At 36.5% G+C, this 20,355-nt stretch overlaps 1 protein-coding gene and 2 long non-coding RNA genes across 3 annotated transcripts in view; 1 reads left to right on the forward strand and 2 right to left on the reverse strand.

Moving 5' to 3' along the window:
* Positions 1-20,355, forward strand: part of LOC141379314 (uncharacterized) — a 187,233-nt gene that overhangs the window by 27,983 nt on the left and 138,895 nt on the right. The window lies entirely within an intron of this gene.
* Positions 1-20,355, reverse strand: part of foxo3b (forkhead box O3b) — a 45,966-nt gene that overhangs the window by 11,941 nt on the left and 13,670 nt on the right.
* On the reverse strand, positions 16,248-20,155 carry LOC141379316 (uncharacterized). The gene is made up of 2 exons (XR_012395866.1): positions 18,263-20,155; positions 16,248-18,152 (listed from the first exon to the last, which is right to left on the reverse strand). It is a non-coding gene; the product is annotated as an uncharacterized lncRNA (long non-coding RNA).

The raw sequence follows: 20,355 nt of genomic DNA on the forward strand, positions 1-20,355 counted from the left end.
ATTTACTTGATCCTAAAGATCTGAGGGATCTGTTTGTATTCAGTGAGCATATCTGTAATGTATTGAGGTCCTAGGCCTTTCAGTGATTTATAGATAAGTAATAAGACTTTTAAATCTATTCTGATTGTAACTGGGAGCCAGTGTAAAGACCGGAGAACAGGTGTGATGTGCTCTGATTTTCTGGTTCTGGTCAGAATCCTGGCAGCAGCGTACTGTATGAGCTGCAACTGTTCGAGGCACGTTAAGTGCAGTAATCCATGCTGCTGGTCATAAAAGCATGTACAAGTTTGTCTAAATCCTCACTGAAAACAAAGCATCTAATTCTTGCAATGTTTTTGAGATGAAAGTATGCTGGTTTACTTACTGCTTTGACTTGACTACTGAAACTCAGATCTGACTCCAGAATCACACCAAGATTCTTGACCTTATTTTATGTTGTTTGACCCCTAGAGCCAAGGTATACATTCACCTTGAGTACAATGACTTCAGTTTTCTCTTTGTTTAACTAAAGAACTAAAACTAAAAATTTTTTACAAATATATGATATAGATCAGGGGTGCTCAACCCTGATCCTGGAGATCTACCTTCCTGCAGATTTCAGCTCCAACCTTGAACAAACAGACCTGAACCAGTTAGTTAGGAGCTGAACAGCACTTGATAATTACAGGCAGGTGTGTTTGATATGGGTTGCAACTGAAATCTGCAGGAAGGTAGATTACCAGGTGCAGGGTCGGTCACCACTGATATAGAAGAACTATAGGTTTGAAATAAAAGTGGAAAATATACAAATTACACTATTTCGAAATATTTTAAACAACTTTGATAGTATTTCAGTGATAGTTAAAAAAACAATGAACACAAAATTACTTAAAATGAAAATATATAAAAAGACAATTCAAAAAAAGTATATAATGTCAAATAATCATAATAAGTGTATTGATAAACCATTGATGCTTTTGTAAAAAAGTGCTAAAAATAAAAAAATATTCATTTATATATAATAAAAATGTATTATTTCTAATTTTAGCACAAGATCACTGAAGCAATGTATTGTGAAGTACAAACACTAAAGAGATTAAAAGCATCAATTAACCAATCCAGTGAAGAGGATTACATCCTCTCTCTAATCAGGAAGTACTAAATGCGCCCCTCCTGTCAGTTGGTGATGAATGACTCTGAGAATTGTCTTGACCACATCTAAAGCCCAGCTATTTAGGTTGGTGGACTACACAGACTAAGCAAAGCCTAAAAATGTTCAAGAGGAAGAGGGAAAAATAAAAAAGGGAAATTCGACTATCAAACCCATGAGAAAACTATCCTTGGCTTTAACACTAAAGTTCATCATTGCAGTAAACTCCTCATACACATATACTGTATAACACACAGGCCTATGTGACATTGCTTTCAGTGCGTGTGTATTGTGTACTTCTCTCCACTTCTCAACTCACTTCCCACACGTCCAACCTCTTGCTCCACACCCTTTTTGGCATGAAGGAATATGAAAGACCCACAACCAACTCAACAGATAAACAACACTGAACAGACATCAGCAGCACATGTGCTATTTTTAGCTACAATTTGGAACACTGTGTCCCCGTAACGTCCCAGGTTAAGTTGATAGAGGGGACCTGTTTATTTATGCATAGTAGTAAATACTAGGTTTCTTTTCATTCTTTATAACAGTTTTTTTCTTTATTAAAGCAATAAAACAAGCCCTTATGACTCCAACAAATCTGTTCTTAATCATTGTTGTATTTGGTTCTCACTTCATCGTGCCAGGGACCTGTTTGTCTAGCAAAATGCAAGCAGCATGTATTGAACGAGCAGCACGTATTTGAAGGAGCGCAGCTGCTATATTTACTTCATTATAAGAGCAGACAGAGCTTGTGACATTTCAGTCAATAAATGGTTTCAAAGGTTTGCCTCTGTAAACTTGTCACATGCACAGTATTGCGTGACACTGTCGGGATGATTCACTGACTGAATATGGGAAATGTGGAGCATTTTAATTAAGACGCATAATGGAACAGGTTTTCTTGCTTTTCTCTCTTCTCTAATATTATTCTCATAATGAAGTTGTGCATAGTGGCTGTCCAAGTCACATTGCTGTGGCTCTCGGGGAGTAACTGAAAACATCTTTATCAACGTTTGGCTCCATCTCTATGCGAATGTTTGTCGCTCTTGTGCACATCTGGGCTGGATTTAAAGAAGGCCTTGTTCTGTTTTATTTTTGCGGGTGTTATTGTGTTTAAGAATGTGTATACATTGCGGCTTTTCTAGCTATGATCAGAAGGGTGAGCCCGCTCATGGGGCGAGACTGGATTTCATATGGTTTTAAAATTTCATTGTGGGCCTACAAGGGTATCATGTATTGGTGTTGAAATAGATTGTTGTTTAAAGGGATAGTTCGCGCAAAGCTAAAAATTCTGTCATCACTTCGCTTGTCGCTAACATGTTTGAGATATTTCTTTCTACTGAGCACAGAAACATAAAAGAAGATATTTTGAAAAATGTTAGAAACTGGTAAATCTTTTCTACTATAAAAGTCAATGTTTTCTGGTTCCTAACATTCTTCAGATTATCTTCTTTGGTTTGAAACCAGTCGAGGGTGAGTAAATAGTACTTTAAGTTTCATTTTTGAAACTATTGCTTTAAGATTGAGTAATTAGCAATCAAAGTTCACTAATGCAGTGTTTGAAATGGCTGAATCATTCACAATTCACTGGGCAGGTCTGTTTTACATTATTTTAACATAATACAGACAAAGAAATCTGGCATATTGCAAGAATACAGAGCAGGACTTGTCCCAAAAAAAGGTTTACAAAGCCCTAATTAAGTTAAACCACATCAAGCAAACACATTAATACAGAACTAATCTGTGCCGTCACAGTTTGAATGCACCAACCATCCATTTACAGGGCTGCAACTCAATGCATTTAGAAGCATGTAGACATAGTCAAGACGATCTGCTGCAGTTCAAACTGATCATCAGAATGAGGACGAAAGGTGATATATGGGACTTTGAATGTGGCGTGGTTGTTGGTGCCAGACAGCCTGGTCTGAGTGTTGTATTTTAAAATGTATTTTATATATACAGTTAAAGTCTGAATTATTAGCCCACCTGAATTATTAGCCCACCTGAATTATTAGCCTCAATGTTTATTTTTTCTCCAACTTCTATTTAACGGAGTGAAGATTTTTTTCAACACATTTCTAAACATAATAGTTTTAATAACTCGTTTCTTATAACTGATTTATTTTATCTTTGCCATGATGACAGTAAATAATATTTGACTGGATATTTTTAACGACACTTTTCTACAGCTTAAAGTGACATTTAAAGGCTTAACTAGGTTAAGTAATCACAAGTAAGCAGGATAGGGTAATTATGGAAGTTATTGTATAACAATAAAAAAATAGTGCTTAAGGGGTTAATAATTTTTACCCTAAAATGGTTTTTAACAAATAAAAACTGCTTTTTTTCTAGCCGAAATAAAAGAAATAAGACTTTGAATATTTCCTTTCTCAATTAAACATCATTTGGGAAATATTTAAAATAAGAAAAAATATATATTTTAACTGATTAGAAAATAATAATAAAATGGCCAGAGAGTGTACATATATAAACAATAAATATAAACAAAAACAATGGTCCCAACATTGATAACAAGCATGAAAATCCAATGACATGACCACATTGAAATGGTCTATATATATATATATATATATATATATATATATATATATATATATATATATATAGTTTTCATAGCTTGAATGTTAGTACAGTTTACTGTCTATGTGTTTGAGTGTGATAGCATTTATTATGTTAGGTTTAATATATTGTTAATATAAACTAAGCAATGAAAAAGACACACATTTTCAACTACAGAACACCTTTTATTTTGTATTAAATTGTTATAATCTGTTGCATAAAATAGTCAAATATTATTGGTAATCATAATTATTTCTAGAACAATATGTTGCAGCAAAAATACGTTCTCTCTCTCCCTCTCTCTCTCTCTCTCTCTCTTCATATAGAATCATATCAAGCCTGTCATTAATATTGACATTTACAGTACAGTAGAGTATCTGAATCATCACACAAACTGTAACTTCCTCTGTAACAAGTCTTATGAGTAAACTAGTATAGCAAATAATAACTAGATAATTCAATTGTGTAAAATGATGAAATATATTGTTTGTCAATCTATATAATATTTATTATGTATAAATACTGTACTTAAATCAAATATGACTATATAGAAAATTTAATTGTTCTCTTGGAATTGACTCCAAAGCTGGAATCGGGTGTAATTTAAGACACAGTTTGGGTTTTGAGCAAACATGACTGCCCTGGCCTCAACTTTTAGCCCACTAAACATCACCAGATGCAGTTAAAATTGACTTTCACCCTTTATGACCAGTAGCTGGATATTGAGTATCTCTGTATGCTTGCTTGTGTGGAAATATTTGCGTAGAAACCCTCATTTTACTTTGCTGAGCTTGGCAGATTATGAATAGACAGCACCCAAATTTTCTGCAAAGACTAGATAAGAACAAAGCAACACGCCTTAATCATATGTCTACATGCAACACTAGTGAATATCACTGTATGCTGATCATTGACAGTAATACCAGCAAAAAATTCACAAGAGTTTTCATTTGCCACAAAAAAGAGACAAAGAAAAGAAGTGTAGCAGCAGAGAGTGTCACAGGGTTTTCTGCTGTACCAGCAATTCTCACCCCCCCTCCTCTAGTTCCTGCTGCCTTGACTTCTGGGCCGCATGATTTCCTGTTTCTGCTGATGTGACCCACACAAACAAAAATACACTCTCTGTGTTGCACGTGCACATTGTATCACACACAGTGAGCTACATAGCAATGCTCGGTCTTTAAACAAAGCGCTTGTGCTTTGACCAGGTGACCTACTTCTAGGTTATATCACACATGCATGCAATCAGCTGAGGATAATCTCATGGGACTTTTAGCCACAAGCAAGAAATATCAGTCTAAATAATGTAGGAATCCACTCCTGTAGCTCTGAAACCATTTAAGCTTTGCTTGCACTTTAACAGTGTGTCTGCACATAATGTTCACTCAGTTCTGGTGGACATGCATGTGTTTGAGGAAGATATCATTGGTTGAGGCAATGTGACTCTTAGATACGGTGACAAGTTTGTGGTATGAAGAGTTGATCTTGAAAGATATACAGTACAGTGAGCATTTTTTTTTGTCAGTAAAGGGATAATTAAAAACTCTGTCATGAATAACTAATCATTTTGCTGTTTTAAGCCAGCAAGACTGACTGACTTCTTTGGAAAACAAAAAAAGATATTTACAGAAAAGTTTAGATGGGTTTTTGTCCATACCTCGTAGATTTTCATTATATGAAGAAAAATAAAATAATTATGTTGAAAGAATCAATAGATAATCTCACATTTTGAAAATACTTCTATTTAACCCTTGTGTACTGATTAAATTGACTACCCTTTCTTTATGTTTGCAGCTGCTTTTGCCCCATTTACTTCCATTATAACAACCTATTTTGATTGCAAAGGCATGACACCAAATAATCATGCATTCTTGATTGTTGGTGTTTCACTTTGTTAGGAAACTTTTCATTTTTACTGTTAATCATCCATTGGCAGCATTAACCCTTTAGATGGGTTTGTGCAAAAAAGTTACTGGTTTTTATCTAGAGTTTTGAGTAAAACCACAGATTATAGTGTCTTACTTAATATATTGACTGTGTTCTAAAAGCTGAGTTACTTATTTTTCAAACATGGCAAGTGCTCTCTCACACACTTGCACATGCTCACACAAACACACTATTGTTCATATAACCATATAATTTTTTTTTATCTAAAAGCTAAGCTTTTTTTGCACTGCAACTAATGATTAACAGTAAAAATTTGTAAATTTACCTCTTCCTAAATGGGAAAACCAGCAACAATCAAGAATGCCTGATTATATAAAATGACTAAATGTAAATGTCATATGGTGTCATTAAAATGGAAGTCAATGGGGCAAAAACAGCCACTAACAAAATAAAAGGGTGGTCAGTTTGCCCAGGGTGTATTGTGTATTGAACCAAGACAGTGCAATTAATTCAGTGAATATCAGTAAATCGAAATTCAGTTTTGATTTTGACCTCCATGATTATGAAAGACAAATAGGGATAAAACTGTTAAATTGTGTCACACACTTCACTGAATTTCTCTACATTTATACCTCCTCAAAGCTAGATTGCAGTAAGATCATATAAATTGACTTTTGCAGCTTGTGACGTGATTGTTCTCCGTATTATTAAGTGTTTTTTTTGTTGTTGTTTTTTTTTTTTTAATATTATTAAGTACTTTATTCATGTTTTTAAAAGCACAAAAAAATCCCCAATGCATGTGCTCTTGAGGTGTACAGTATATCCCCATGGTCCCACCAATGTCAAGAGCGAACCTACGCCTTTGGGTTAACGTCATAATACGTATTCGTAAGAGCCTAATGCTGAGTAAAATGTGATGTTTTCATTTTTGAATGCAGTATCTCTTTAGGAAGTCTTAAAAAGCAGTGCTCTGTGGATAGTTCACACAAAAATGAAAACTTACTCATCATTTACATGCCCTCGAGTGGTTTAAAATCTTCATGGGTTTCTATATTTCTGCTGAACAAAGATGATATTTTGAAAAATGTTGATTTTAGAGCAAGTAGAGGATGGGTGAAATATCTCTTTTATTCTAAAGGTCACTATTTTAATATCTTTTGGCCAGCTGGACATTGACTAGTTTATCTCTGTAACCATGTTTTATTGAAGAAAACACATGTCTGTCTGTGAAGAAATCATTTTAATACTGGAGAAATTACTGAAAATGCAAATATTTGCATGAATATACACCTTGATGGGGATCTAGATAGTTTAATTCCTTCACTCATTCAATTTCCTTCAGCTTAATCTCTATTTCAGAGGTCGCCACAGTGGAATGAACCGCCAACTATTCCAGCATACGTTTTAAACAGCGAATGCCCTTCCATCCACAACCCATCACTGTGAAACACCATTTCATTCACACAAATACTCATACACAGTAGCCAATTTAATTCAATTCAACTCAATTCAACTGTTTATTGTCATGTGCACAGTAAGGAAACACGTCTCCCTGTACAATGAGATTCTTACTTTGCCGTCCACAGTGAAGTCATACACACAACATACACATCATACACAACATACACATAAATACACATATATACACAGAAGTGACTGAAGATTGATTGTAAATGTAAGTAAATATCTATGAAAGTAAACAATATGTAAACCTAATTTGAGTAATGAAACAGATGTAAACAGTGTACAGTGTTTTTTTTTTTTTTGTTTGTTTTTTATTGTGCTTATTATGCAAAAAGTGCCTAGTGCAATTGGATTATGTGCAAAAAAAAGAATAAAGAATAAAATAGTGCAAAATGGGATGGAGTATGTAGTGTTGTACTGAGCAGAAAAGAGACTGTTATGTGCGTTGGTTATCTGTTTAGAATTCTGATGGCTGATGGGAAGTTAGATTTAGTTCATTCAATTCACCTATAGCGCATGTCAGTGGGGGAAACCGGAGCACCCGGAGAAAACCCACACCAACACGGTCAGAACATGCAAACTCCACACAGAAATGCCCACTGGCCCATCTGGGACTTGAACCAGCGACCTTCTTGCTGTGAGGCGACAGTGCTAACCACTGAGCCACCATGCCGCCTAGATAATTTCAACATAAACAAAAAACTAGCTAATTGCCCCATTATCCTCTACAATATTAATAACCATCCAGAGTGATGCCTGCTAATGTCTTCCTTCAAAATAAACCAGGCTGATTAGATGATTAAGGCTCGGGTCACTTTGGCTGTGTGCGTGTGTTTGGATAAATAGGAGATTACAGTTCTAAACATAGAAATATTGAGACGTGCAGGAATACACATAACATCCACCTCTATGCCTGTTTTTCCTCATCTCGTTTGCTCTTTTGCTTTCTTGCCTTTACTCTGTAAAGGAAAGCTTCTTTTTTTTTTGTCCCAAGTCAATCACACACCAGTTGAGTTGAACAAAAAGGCCATCAACAACTCCATAAACAAAAACAAACAAACAAGAGGCATGTTTTCTTGTTAGGGGTCGGTGTTTGTGTGTCTGGGACACGGCTGGTTTGAACAGCACAGTCCCTTTTCTGTGTAACTGGCTTAGGAGGCTTCGATCTGTCACTTATTCGTTCATCTCGCTTTCTCTCTTCACGTCTCTTTGTTCTGGTTCTCTGAGGCACACGAGGCTTAACCACACGCTCACTAATGCTGCAGCTCCCCTTCATGACGAAACACACTGAAACACACCGCATGGACATGTCCTCCGAGCTCTGTCTGTCTATTGATTTCCCCTTCCCCCTACACACTTTCTCTCTCGCTCTCACACTTTCCTTTCACAGAGATATATGACAATCCCTTGTGCCATACTGGAGGGGTCAAGGTTTGCCTGTTTAGCTCGGTGCACTTAACCCCTTCTGGTAGATGTCGTAACTGCACGATCTGCCAGCAAAAAGAAGTTCTAGGCTGTCAGTCATCCAAAGGTTAATGTATCTTGACATATTCTGACATGATGTATTATTTTGTTTAGTTTCTGGCTTGATTTTGGCTTTTTTCTCCTGCAATTTTCCTATAATTTCTACAAATGCAATCCATTAAGCATTTGTTATATAATGTGAAATGTCACAGAATTCAAGAGTAAAGTAAAAAATATTTTTTTGGTGAAGTTTATTCATTATTTTGCTACAAATATAAATAAAACTTCCATAATAACACTAATATTCTAATAAAATTTTATTTATTTATATTACGCTCATTCATTCATTTTCTTTTAGCCTTTGTCCCTTTATTAATTTGGGCTCGCCACAGTGGAATGAACCGGCGACTTATCCAGCATATGTTTTATGCAGCGGATGCCCTTCCAGTTGGAACCCATCACAGGGAACACCCATACACACTCATTCACACACATACACTACAGAAAATTTAGCTTATTCAATTCACCTATAGCACATGTCCTTGGACTGTGGAGCAAACCGGAGCACCAGGAGGAAACCCACGCGAACACAAGGAAAACATGCAAACTCCACAAGAAATGCCAACTGACCCAGCCGAGGCTCAAACCAGCAACCTACTTGCTGTGAGGCGATCGTGGTACCCACTGCGCCACTGGGATGCCTTTATATCATATTATTATATAATACTTTAATTTGGCAAACCTTTAATTTTGGCAAATTGATTTTGCCATTAAATTTGGCAAATCGTCATATCAAGTACACAGATAAACCTAAGCATCTTCGCTGCAATTTGTCAATATAAAAGCTCAGTTTGACCAGAATAAATAACAATTACAATACAGTTTTCATTATTTATACAGAATAAGATACTTCTCAAAGTGGTAGTAGTGGTAATGATAAATATAGCTGCAAGCAGCATTTATCGGGGTCAAGTAGCCCAGCGGCCACATCATTAACAAGCAAGGCAACAAGCTACAGTGCAACTGGAAAATTCTAGAACTTTTTAGCAGCATGGTCTTACCCACATATGATGGAAATTCGATCTAAGGAGAGTTTAAAACAACAGATTTTCAAACTAAATTCAAGATGGTGGAAAGAAAGTCGTGTCAATTAGAGAATACATTATATCAATGTTCTCTATATGATACAAGGAATCTGCAAGACCAGTCTCGTGGCAATAGACAAAACTATTTAAAAGACATTTGATAAAATTTGTATGATTTCTATTCATAGAATTTAAATGTTTGTCAATTTTACCCAGAAGGTGGTGCAAACTGACGTTGTTAGGTCAAAGTCAGGCCGAGATCACTCACATAAAGTTTGATTTCAAACCATAGCAGTGATTCAGCCTGTAATGTCATCTGGCAGATTGACATTAGTTAGTTTAGACATTAGACATTAGTTTGCACATATGCTAAATGACTACACTTTTTGTTTATTGACATGAATGGTCTACATTGTCTGAAGATGATCTGAATCAAATTTGGTTAAGATTGGACCGATGGTCTAGGAGGAGTTGAAAAAAGAATGGTTTGAACAAAATCCAAATGGCGGACAGAAAGTTTGGCAGATGATCGCATAATTAGTATCTGTGTTGTCGGCATGACCCAAAGAATAATTTGGGACCAATTTCATTAAAATAAGTACATGCAGGCAAAAGTTATTACCAAATGCGTAAGTTTCATTAATAATGGCTAATGAATGTCTTATAACTCTTGCCCCATACATGGCACTGTCACTAAATCCTGATTGTGTGAGGCGGCAATGACAGACTTAAAATTTTATAAGAAAAATGAAAAAAGTTACATTTACTGTATACTGCATTTAAAAAAATCTATTCAAATAAAAATTTAAATGGAATTAAGTTAATATAAGCAGATATTTACATGTGCAGGTATTAAATATAGCTTTTACATACAGTAGGAGCCGTAATCATTCAGCTGTCAAGTGACACTAGGATAACATCCTACAGACCTTTGTCCTTCTCTTCATTACTGTGACATTGGTCTGGGCTTGTTCTTAGACCTCACTTCCACTGTCACTGAGAGCTCTTTCTCTAAATATTTCCTGTTCTATAGCTCATATACAGCACGTTAAGTGGCCCCTACATTTATGGGGATTTTTTTTACCATTTGAAAAATGACTTTGGGAACACTGCAAACGCATTGTGATCATTCAGTGATTCATTGGAAATATTCTCAAATAATTTGTTTAAATAAGCAGTTTATTATTACTTGTACGCAGGTATAGTTCAAGGCCATGATTACACATATATACAGTACAAACATCTTTGTAAGACTACTTGAAAATTCCCAGTTTCTCTGGATTTATAATTTATAGTCATATTGATTGAAACATTTTTGTTTTGTTCTGCAAACTGCTGATATTTATTCCTAATACTTTTATTTGTCTCATTCGCTTTACTGTCTAATCTTCTTACTGCGATATCTTTGCATTGCATTAAAACACAGGTGTCTGAATTATGATGTCTAGGGGCATAATTAGCCCTGAGATTCCAAGGCAAGCCACGGTTCCTAGAAGACTGCTTGAGGTAATTTCAGCTTATTACGGCCTGGAACACAAATCTCCATGGCAGTGGTATCTCAGCAGAATCTTAAAGTCCTCGATAATAGATCAGTCTAACAAGTAGGACATTTGGAGTTTTTTCCCCCTCCTCCTCCTCCTCCTCCTCCTCTCCTTTTTCCTCTTCTTTCTCCCTTCTGCCATTTTGACTGGCTGACTCCTGTAAAGGGCTTTTCTCTAGTGGAACCCAGAACAAAAGCCTTCCAGTAACAACTCATCTACTGCGCTGAACTCTCTGGCACGGCTCCAACGCATTCACACGCTCTCCGGCAAATTAGACTCCTTCCAGAATCACTACACACGCACACTCATAGGCAAACTGGGCCTCTTTCTGGAATTAAAAAAGGGCTCTAGGAGAGAGCTTTGGAACTTCATGCAATCAAGACATACGTGAGCGAGCACATAGCACTGGTTTCCATCCATTAAAGAACACTGATACATGAGCAGGGTGCCAATCCCAAGGCTCAATCTCACCATGAGAGTGCTTTTGAAAGAGGTCTGCGCAGTAATCCCTCCAAAAACTTAGAGAGAAAGGGGGGTTGGAGAGGTAAAAGTGCTGACAAGTTCTTCGGTTGAAGATTGGAGAGCACAACTTTAGAGACAACTTGAAAAACCTGCATGGCAAGTCTCTTTCTGACAGATGTAACATGTACAGTACACACACACACGCACTCAATCACCTCTATCCTCCCTGAAATAAAAAGTAATACATCTTGAAGTTTTAAATCTCTTAAGTGAGTTTAAACTGACCTCTGACACAGATAATCGAACAGTTCACAGCTGTTGAATTGCTCACATGGATGTCTATCTAAATCAACTCTGCTTTCCTTGCATTAAAAATGCTAACGCTTTTCGTCCACAGCAGTGACTAAGGCCATAATTTGCTGTTTTAAATAGTCATCAGAAAAAAAGGAAGTACGGTTGGAGTCTATTTTTATTTGCAGACATACAGAAGTGGTGGTCAGATCACGAGACGCGATGAAGAAAGCCAACAGAGGTGTGCAGGATGTTTACTCTTTGGTTCCTCTTCGTCCATCTGCTTACTTGGCCCAAAATAACTAATAATGTGTGTGTAATCTTAAGGTGTGGCTGTCAGCTGAGACGTTTTTTTTCTTCTACTTGTGTTTCAAGGTGTCAACGAAACTCCTATTTAAACACAGCACCTTTTTCCGACACAAGTTTCGACATTAGGTCTTGACTGCAGTTAAAAGTTGGTTTAATCCACATGAAAGCATGCAATAGAGTATATGATTGTATTTAAGACCAGCATAGATAGATAGATAGATAGATAGATAGATAGATAGATAGATAGATAGATAGATAGATAGATAGATAGATAGATAGATAGATAGATAGATAGATAGATAGATAGATAGATAGATAGATAGATAGATAGATAGATAGATAGATAGATAGATAGATAGATAGACGGACGGACGGACGGACAGACAGTTAGACAGTGTTAGACAGATAGATAGATAGATAGATAGATAGATAGATAGATGGATAGATGGATAGAAGAATGATGGATTGTTAGATGGATGGTTAGATGGATGGATTGGGTGATAGGGTGGGTGGATTGACAGACAGACAGATAGACAGACGGATGGATGGATGGATGGATGGATAAGTGGATGGATGGATGGATGGATGGATGGGTGGGTGGATAGACAGACAGTTAGAAAGACAGACAGACAGACAGACGGACGGACGGACGGACGGATATGTGGAAAGATGGATGGACAGACAACCAAGCAACAGACAATACTTTAAATTGATAGATAAAGAAACAGACAGACAGGCTTTATTCAGTAAGGCAGAGTAACTATCTAATATTCTGCGTGCAAAAAAAGTAACTGGATCACATTTCTGCAAACACCATGTGTCTAGACACACTGCTGAGGTGTGCATGTGGGCTGTATGAAATATGGGCAAAGACCTTGTGCATTCAGTCTGCCTAACAACAGTGATTCATAATTCATTGAAGTGTTGAGCGTGCCCACCAGGCTTTTAGTAGTTTTGCATTTGGGTATGTATGCATGTGTAATTGTGTGTGTGTGTGCTCAGCGAGTTGGTTCACTGTAAAATGTGCAGACAGGGATGCTCATGAGACTCTTTGTCCGACCCTTTTGCGCTCTCCGTCTAGACATTCAGCGTCTGGAGATATAAGAGAGTCGATGTTTTTGCCTATGCCAGGTTGCCAAGCACATGTGCGTATATGTAGTGGGAGCTTTTTAGAGGGGATAGTTATGCACTGCGGGTAAGCTTAGCAGCTCAACAGACTTTCTGTGCTTTTTGTGGCACGCCTTAGGGACTCAAGCTAAATTCCTGGCTGTGCCAGAGGGAAGTGCTTTAGAAGTACATGGGGCACTTTCAGGGCACAGCCGTTAAAAGACAGATACAGAAGTGTAGTTTTGGACAACTCTCAAAGCCTGATTTTCCCCTCATCCTGGCGTTCCCTTTCTCTCTCATTTTCACTGTAAACCCACTTCCTTCCAAAACACTGCACTTCTCCAAGTTTTAGACTGCTAATGGCAAGTCTGGTTCAAAAAAAGAGAAAAGACTGAGAGCCTCTGAATGACAGATCGATGTTCGCATTCTTGTGTATTTATATGTAGTGGTTTGGACAAAAGTTGTTTCAAAGGTTGTTTCACAGTAACCAGCCGTTGTTGACACTCTGGGTGAAAACAAGATTCTTTTTACAGGATTAAAAGAGTAACTGCGGCCACGACATGCAAATCCAATTGGCGTTACATTCAGAAAAGTTGTTCTAAATGTTTGTCACCAATCTGAGACTAAACACTAATGCGTTTAGTGCCGTTAATGCACAGACTGGATAGAAGAGGCCTCGCAGTCTACTCCCACTGTCCTCTTCTTCTCTCCCTCCCCCTCTGCTCTCTTCGCTAACTCTGAAAGAGAGAGAGAACTGGAGGACTGCCAGAGTACGCGACCGCACTTTACACACACACTGCAGCACAGCTACACACTGACCTACATATGCTTCCACTGCGCTGATTGAGTGCCCCACTGAACCTTCCAGCCAATCACAGATGGGGGAGGAGTGCAAGTCAGCCAATCACGCTCCTCGCCCTCAGCACAAGCTCTCACAGTCTCTATACAATTTTAGAGTTAAGCAGAAAAAAAATAAGCTCATCGAGAGTGGAAATGAAGTGTGAATACTTTTTTCAGCTCTTTCACGAGATTTGGCTATTTCAGAATTCCCACAGCAGGGTCTGTGTTGGGCTGTGTTGTTTGTCTAAATGATGGGGTATTTGACTGATGTAAAATTTGCCTAATCACCACTGAGACAAAACCTCAGTGGACCGTGTAGAGGGTAATATTGGCCAATCAAATATGTAGTCAAGTATACCTTAACACACCAAAAGAAATGTGAGACCCCGTTTAAGCTTACACTCATCTACACACATTTAACAAACATTAAAACAGGGTCATCGGAAGGTCAATACTGAGTTTATGAAAAAGAATCTGTTGTATCATGTACAGTTGTCAAATTTATTAGCCACTCTGTGAATTGCTATTTATTTTTCACATAAGCAAGGACATTTTTTCACAAGTATTTCTTATTATATACGAGCAATTCCATGCAAATGCTAACCAAGTTTTCAATTTTTTTGTGTATGCTTGAATTTGACAGTACTGTAAAAATATACAAAAATCGCAAAGCGAAAATTATTTTTTGATAAATAAAAGCTAATGTTGGCAACAAAAATAAAGAACTGCAAGGGGAAAATAAAGTTTTGAGAAATAAAAATGAAATTTGCAAACAAACAACTGCAAAAAAAAAAAAAAAAAAACGATATATTTGCAAAACATTTTTATAGCATTCTATTATTCTACTGGAGGGGCCAGTAGAAAAAAATTCTTAGCATTGAACCCTTGAAAGATAACAATTTTATATAACTGTATATTAACTGTGTATTAATCATGATTAATAGGATTTAATATCGGATTTATGGAAATATTTCGATCAGTAAAGGAAATCAGTAATTTTGTGTTTTTGAAACTCTCTTAAACGAATTTATTAAAATGTATTCATAATATTTGTAATCTTTTTGAGTGTGTTTAAATTGCATTTATTATATCTTTTTTAAATGTAATTACACATTAGGAGACGTAGTGGCGCAGTAGGTAGTGCTGTCGCCTCACAGCAAGAAGGTCGATGGGTTGAGTCTGTGTGGAGTTTGCATGTTCTCCCTGCATACTAACTAGGCATGGACTGGTATATGATTCTGACGGATGGGTAAAAATATCACCTTTTCACATTTATTGTGATTACTGCTCTAAAATATGTCCTTTTTAAATATTAAAAAATGTTTCCCTCATTTAAAAAAAAAAAAAAAAAAAAAATTATATATATATATATATATATATATATATATATATATATATTTATATAAAATATTTTAATTGTTTCCCAAATTAAATTAGTCTTTATTAGAACACAGATTTCTTAACAATTTAAAAGGACATCTTCGAATATCTTTTCTACTGGAGATACTGTTGTCCTAAAAGTAGGAACGGTATAACAGAAAATGTTGCCGATTTTAAAACTGTGACTTTTCCAAAGCGCGGTATACCTTGAAAGCGGTTATTGTCCCATGCCTAATATTAACTGTATTAATTGTGATTACGAAAATTAAATTTGATTATCAGTTTCCTTCCTAAAAAAAAAAAAAAAAAAAATATATATATATATATATATATATATATATATATTATTTAAAAAAAAAAAAAAAAAAAATATATATATATATATATATATATATATATATATATTTTTTTTTTTTTTTAGGAAGGAAACTGATAATCAAATTTTCGAATTTTAAGGAAAGTTACATATTTAGAGGAGCAGTAATTTTGTGTGTTTTTGAAACTCGTTTGAAATGTGTTCATAATATTTGTATTATCTTTTTCAGTGTGTTTAAATTAAATTAAAATTTTTAAAACTTTTTTTTCTTAATTCTGTATGCAAGAAACTGGGAATAAATGAAAAGAATTATTAAAAAACATGGCAATTCTCTTCAACATCATCCTGGTCAGCAACTGGTAGAATTTAAAAGCGCTTTCTTCATCTTTTATCTTGGCTGTTTTTTTTATCTTTAAGATCTCGTTTTATTTGCCTGTTCAACTCCCTCTCTCCACCTTTTTTGTTTCTTTTTTTTATAGTGTCATTTCACTCTGCATCAAGCAATCTGGTGTGATGCATGGTGTGAAAGCGAATCTGATGTAACCACACAGCTGATTACATTATAATCTCCACACGCTCTCTGTACGCACACACTGTATGTGTACATACACACACTGTACACTAAAGTCAGCTCATATGACCGGCCACCTGACTAAGCTTTAAGTGTACAGACTAATCCTGCGCTGCACATCCCACCACTGTGAAACTGTCTTTATAAAAAAGTGCCGATATCAAACTCAAGCCTTGTACAAAATAACCTCAGCCAGTGTCTTCATACAAACACTATAACTCTGTGTGTCAAAAATCTCGCACGTTCCAAGCCTTTGTGTTCTCCTGGAAAAACCTTGGATCCCACTGCACAGCTGCAGGAAGAGGGAAAAAAATAGAAGGGAGCGAAAAGCTGGGTGGAAGAAAAGGAAAAGTAAAACAAACAAGGGGAAGAAGTGGGGAGAGGAGAGACAGGAAAGGCACACTAACCCATATTTACCAAGCAGTGCTGAGAGGGAAGAAAATCTGTGGGGAAAGGCAACGACTTCTACCGTTTAGCCCCACAGTACACTCACCATAATATGCGGCGCTGATACTGTAAATCATCATAAAAACTGTAAACAACATCATATTCGTCAGCATCATATTCTCACTTACATATGTGTGAATCAATCACTCTAAAAGCCCTTTGAGTCGAGCGATGATGTCATTGGCTAGATCATCAGCAATCCTGTCCCACAGGACCAATCTCTATCTATCCGTCTGTCTCTGCTGTACGCTCTGCTATCTCTTTCATTTTTTATTGTTGCTTTATTGAGGAGCTGCTCAACTTGGTTCATGCATATCTTCATATATATAATAAACCATTTTAGTGTTTTAGCATCTAATTAGAAAAAAGTCAAAATTTGTACAAACTTGAAGCATTTTTTAGCAGACACTTTAATACAAAATTAATCTTTGGTACATTTAGAAAAGATCTTAATGACCGTCCAATTAAACTTTATTACCCCAAAAGTGTTGAAATGCATAGAAAAACATAAAAGCATTGAGACTCAAAATATTTAACTTTAATTTTCTGAATAATAACGATAAAATATAATAAAGAAAATTAATTTAAAAAACCCGAACATCATCCACCCCATGCATGTAGTTGAGAATCTGTAATATACTCCTACACACTGTATTTTTTATAGGGCTTTTTGTACTGTGCTAATACCATAGGCTACCTGGGATATTATTTTTTTTAAACGCTACTCCGGCAATACCAAGGACTCTAGAATGCACAAGAAATGTCACTCGTATCTCTTTGAATGGGCAAAAGTGTAACGGTCAACATGGTGAATAAAGCCTCTCCTACTAGTACAGGAGCCAATCATCGATCTCTATAGACTGACAATCCTCCGGCAGAGGGGTTCTGACCAGACGTGAGTTTCTGCAGATTTTGTTTGATTTGGATGTTTAGAAATGAAACTAAAGGCACAGTTGTTGTTTAATTTTCTTGGTGAATCCTAATATGAAATTTAATGGTAAGCTTGGCAAGCGGTTTTGGAGAATTTGATGTTTCCCCGTTTAGACAGAATGCCTGAGTATACTGCCTGAGTGGTGTTTCAAAGATGGCCGTTGAGTGAAATGACTTGGCTTAAAGGGACTTTGGCAATACCTAAAGAAAAAGATTTTAGGTATTATAAGTTATTGTAGTTCACTTTTCAATACAGAAACTCCACATACCACTGCTTTTTACACCGCAGCACCAATATACACCAGATTAAGGCCCAATCCCAATTCTACCCTTCCCCTTACTCCTACCACTTGTATTGCGCGTTCAAGTGAAGGGGTAGGGGTGTCCCAATTCTCTTTAGCTTGAAGGTGTAGGGGTAAGGGGAAGGGCTAGATAGAAAATTTCCCCGAATACACCAGCCACAACGGCAGCATGGCTGCACAGAGAAGTCAGGAGATGCACAAATATGTTTTTTTTTTCTCATTATTACCAATTTTTTCAACAATTAAGCACATGTTTTAATATATTCATAATGGCGTTCATTTTTTTTCATCATGCCTTAAAAAAAAAAAAAAAAAAGACGCTAAAGTAAAAAACGCTAGATTCAGCTATCTATAATCCCTAAAAATAACTCCTGTACAACATTCTGACACTCAACAACACTCGAATACCCTCTCAGAAAACTCTAGTGGCTGGGAATGGGCTTTTTACAGTGTCTGCTACAATGTTAATGTTGTTTTTTGTGTGTTTACATTGATGAATATGGCCACAGTACAGTTATGATCTTATTGCCACATTCTATTGTTATGATAACATGATATCTTTGCCTTCAGTGATTTCCTGAAGATAAATACCAAACAATAAAGCAACTGGAATAACTACAGCAGGTGCCATCGTCGATCTCATATGAAGCAAGAGCTAGCGATGATGACATATGATGAGGTGTGCAGGTGTTGTAGTGCTGTCCCATTTCTTAGGGGAAATTTTTGAAGCCCTTCCCCTTCACACTCCATTTCAAGGGGAAGGGTTAGGGGTACAAAAATAGAATTGGGATTGGGCCTTAATATTGTTCAGTTTAATTACAAGTACTGTACCACAAACAGAATAGTATTTTTTTCTCTTGAAAAAAGGGTCAAGATGGTGAAATTTAAACACAACATTCAGCAGGCAAGCATGAATCACTTATTATCATAAATTACACGTATCCTACAATGTCAAAGCAAAGATCCTATAGTAAAAGGAGTCCATACACTGTATAATGAGCCGTTTGTATTCGAAGCAACACTGAGACTGTATGTTTCCCTAAAGGTCTACACACAACACAGAAGAGTGTAACCTCGCACCCCCACCTCACTCGTTCACAGTAATCTGAGAGAAAGAGAAGGAGGGAAACTCTGATAAAAAAAGTAGAAGGAAGACAGAGAGAGAGAGAGAGAGAGAAAGAGAGAGAGAGAGAGAGAGAGAGAGAGAGAGAGAGAAGGCGAGGGGCCCCTTTTTCTGGTACCCCATGTAACCTTTTACTGGGCCCCTACATAGAGAGAATAAAAAGCAGAACACTGTAACACCATGGGCAAGTTTTCAGCTAGTTTCAATGATGATGATCAAAATAGCATGTATGCACATATATAACTGTTATGCGTAAATATTATTAATATCTATATATTTTCCTTATAATACCTTAATGATAGCATTAACTCGTTAACTACTAGAACGGATTGATCTTAATGAAATGTTTAATCTGATTGACGCACACACATGTATACGCCACAGAGTGGGAGTTCACGCTACATTACTACATATGGTCACTCATGCGCATATGCTTTCATCCTCACATAAAAGAGAAGTCCTATCTTTGAAGCACATGAGCAAGGAAATGCATTACTGTTCCCAGAAAAATGGGTGTGTGCGGGTGTCTGTGCCCATTTGCCTGTGTACATGTCAAAAGCTTCAACGCACACTATGGGAATGAGAGAAAGCGGGGAAAAAACAGCATCTGGGCCTCTTACTACTCCTTAAAAACCAAGGGGGTGTCGTTGAGGGTATAATATACAGCAGATCATGTAAGCTCGGTGAACCCTGTATGCTTGGTTTGCAGGATTTAGAGAGCATGACTGTTTGCGAGTTCAGTCAATGAAGAGCATGTTTACTCATTAAACTCTGTGACCCTCTCCATGTCACTCGAGCTAGCTATTTCTGTACACCTCTGTTCAGAAGTTTGAAGATTTGGTCCTACTATATATTAGGTGGCCTTTAGTATTATGTACTTACATTGGTAGTAATTATTTGTTAAAAAGTACTTATTGTTTAAATACATGTGTTTACATTTTACTTATGATTGTTTAAATATCTCCATGTAATTGCATCTGTAATGTAATGTGCATCTGTAATTGCACGGTTGACCCACACTTAAACCTACCCACTTACACTGATATGATTTATTTGTTACAAAGTACTTATTGTTAAAATGCATGTGTTTACATTTTACTTCTGATTGATTAAATACCTGC

The sequence above is a fragment of the Danio rerio genome, chromosome 20 (assembly GCF_049306965.1).
Source record: "Danio rerio strain Tuebingen ecotype United States chromosome 20, GRCz12tu, whole genome shotgun sequence".
Classification (NCBI taxonomy): Eukaryota; Metazoa; Chordata; class Actinopteri; order Cypriniformes; family Danionidae; genus Danio; species Danio rerio.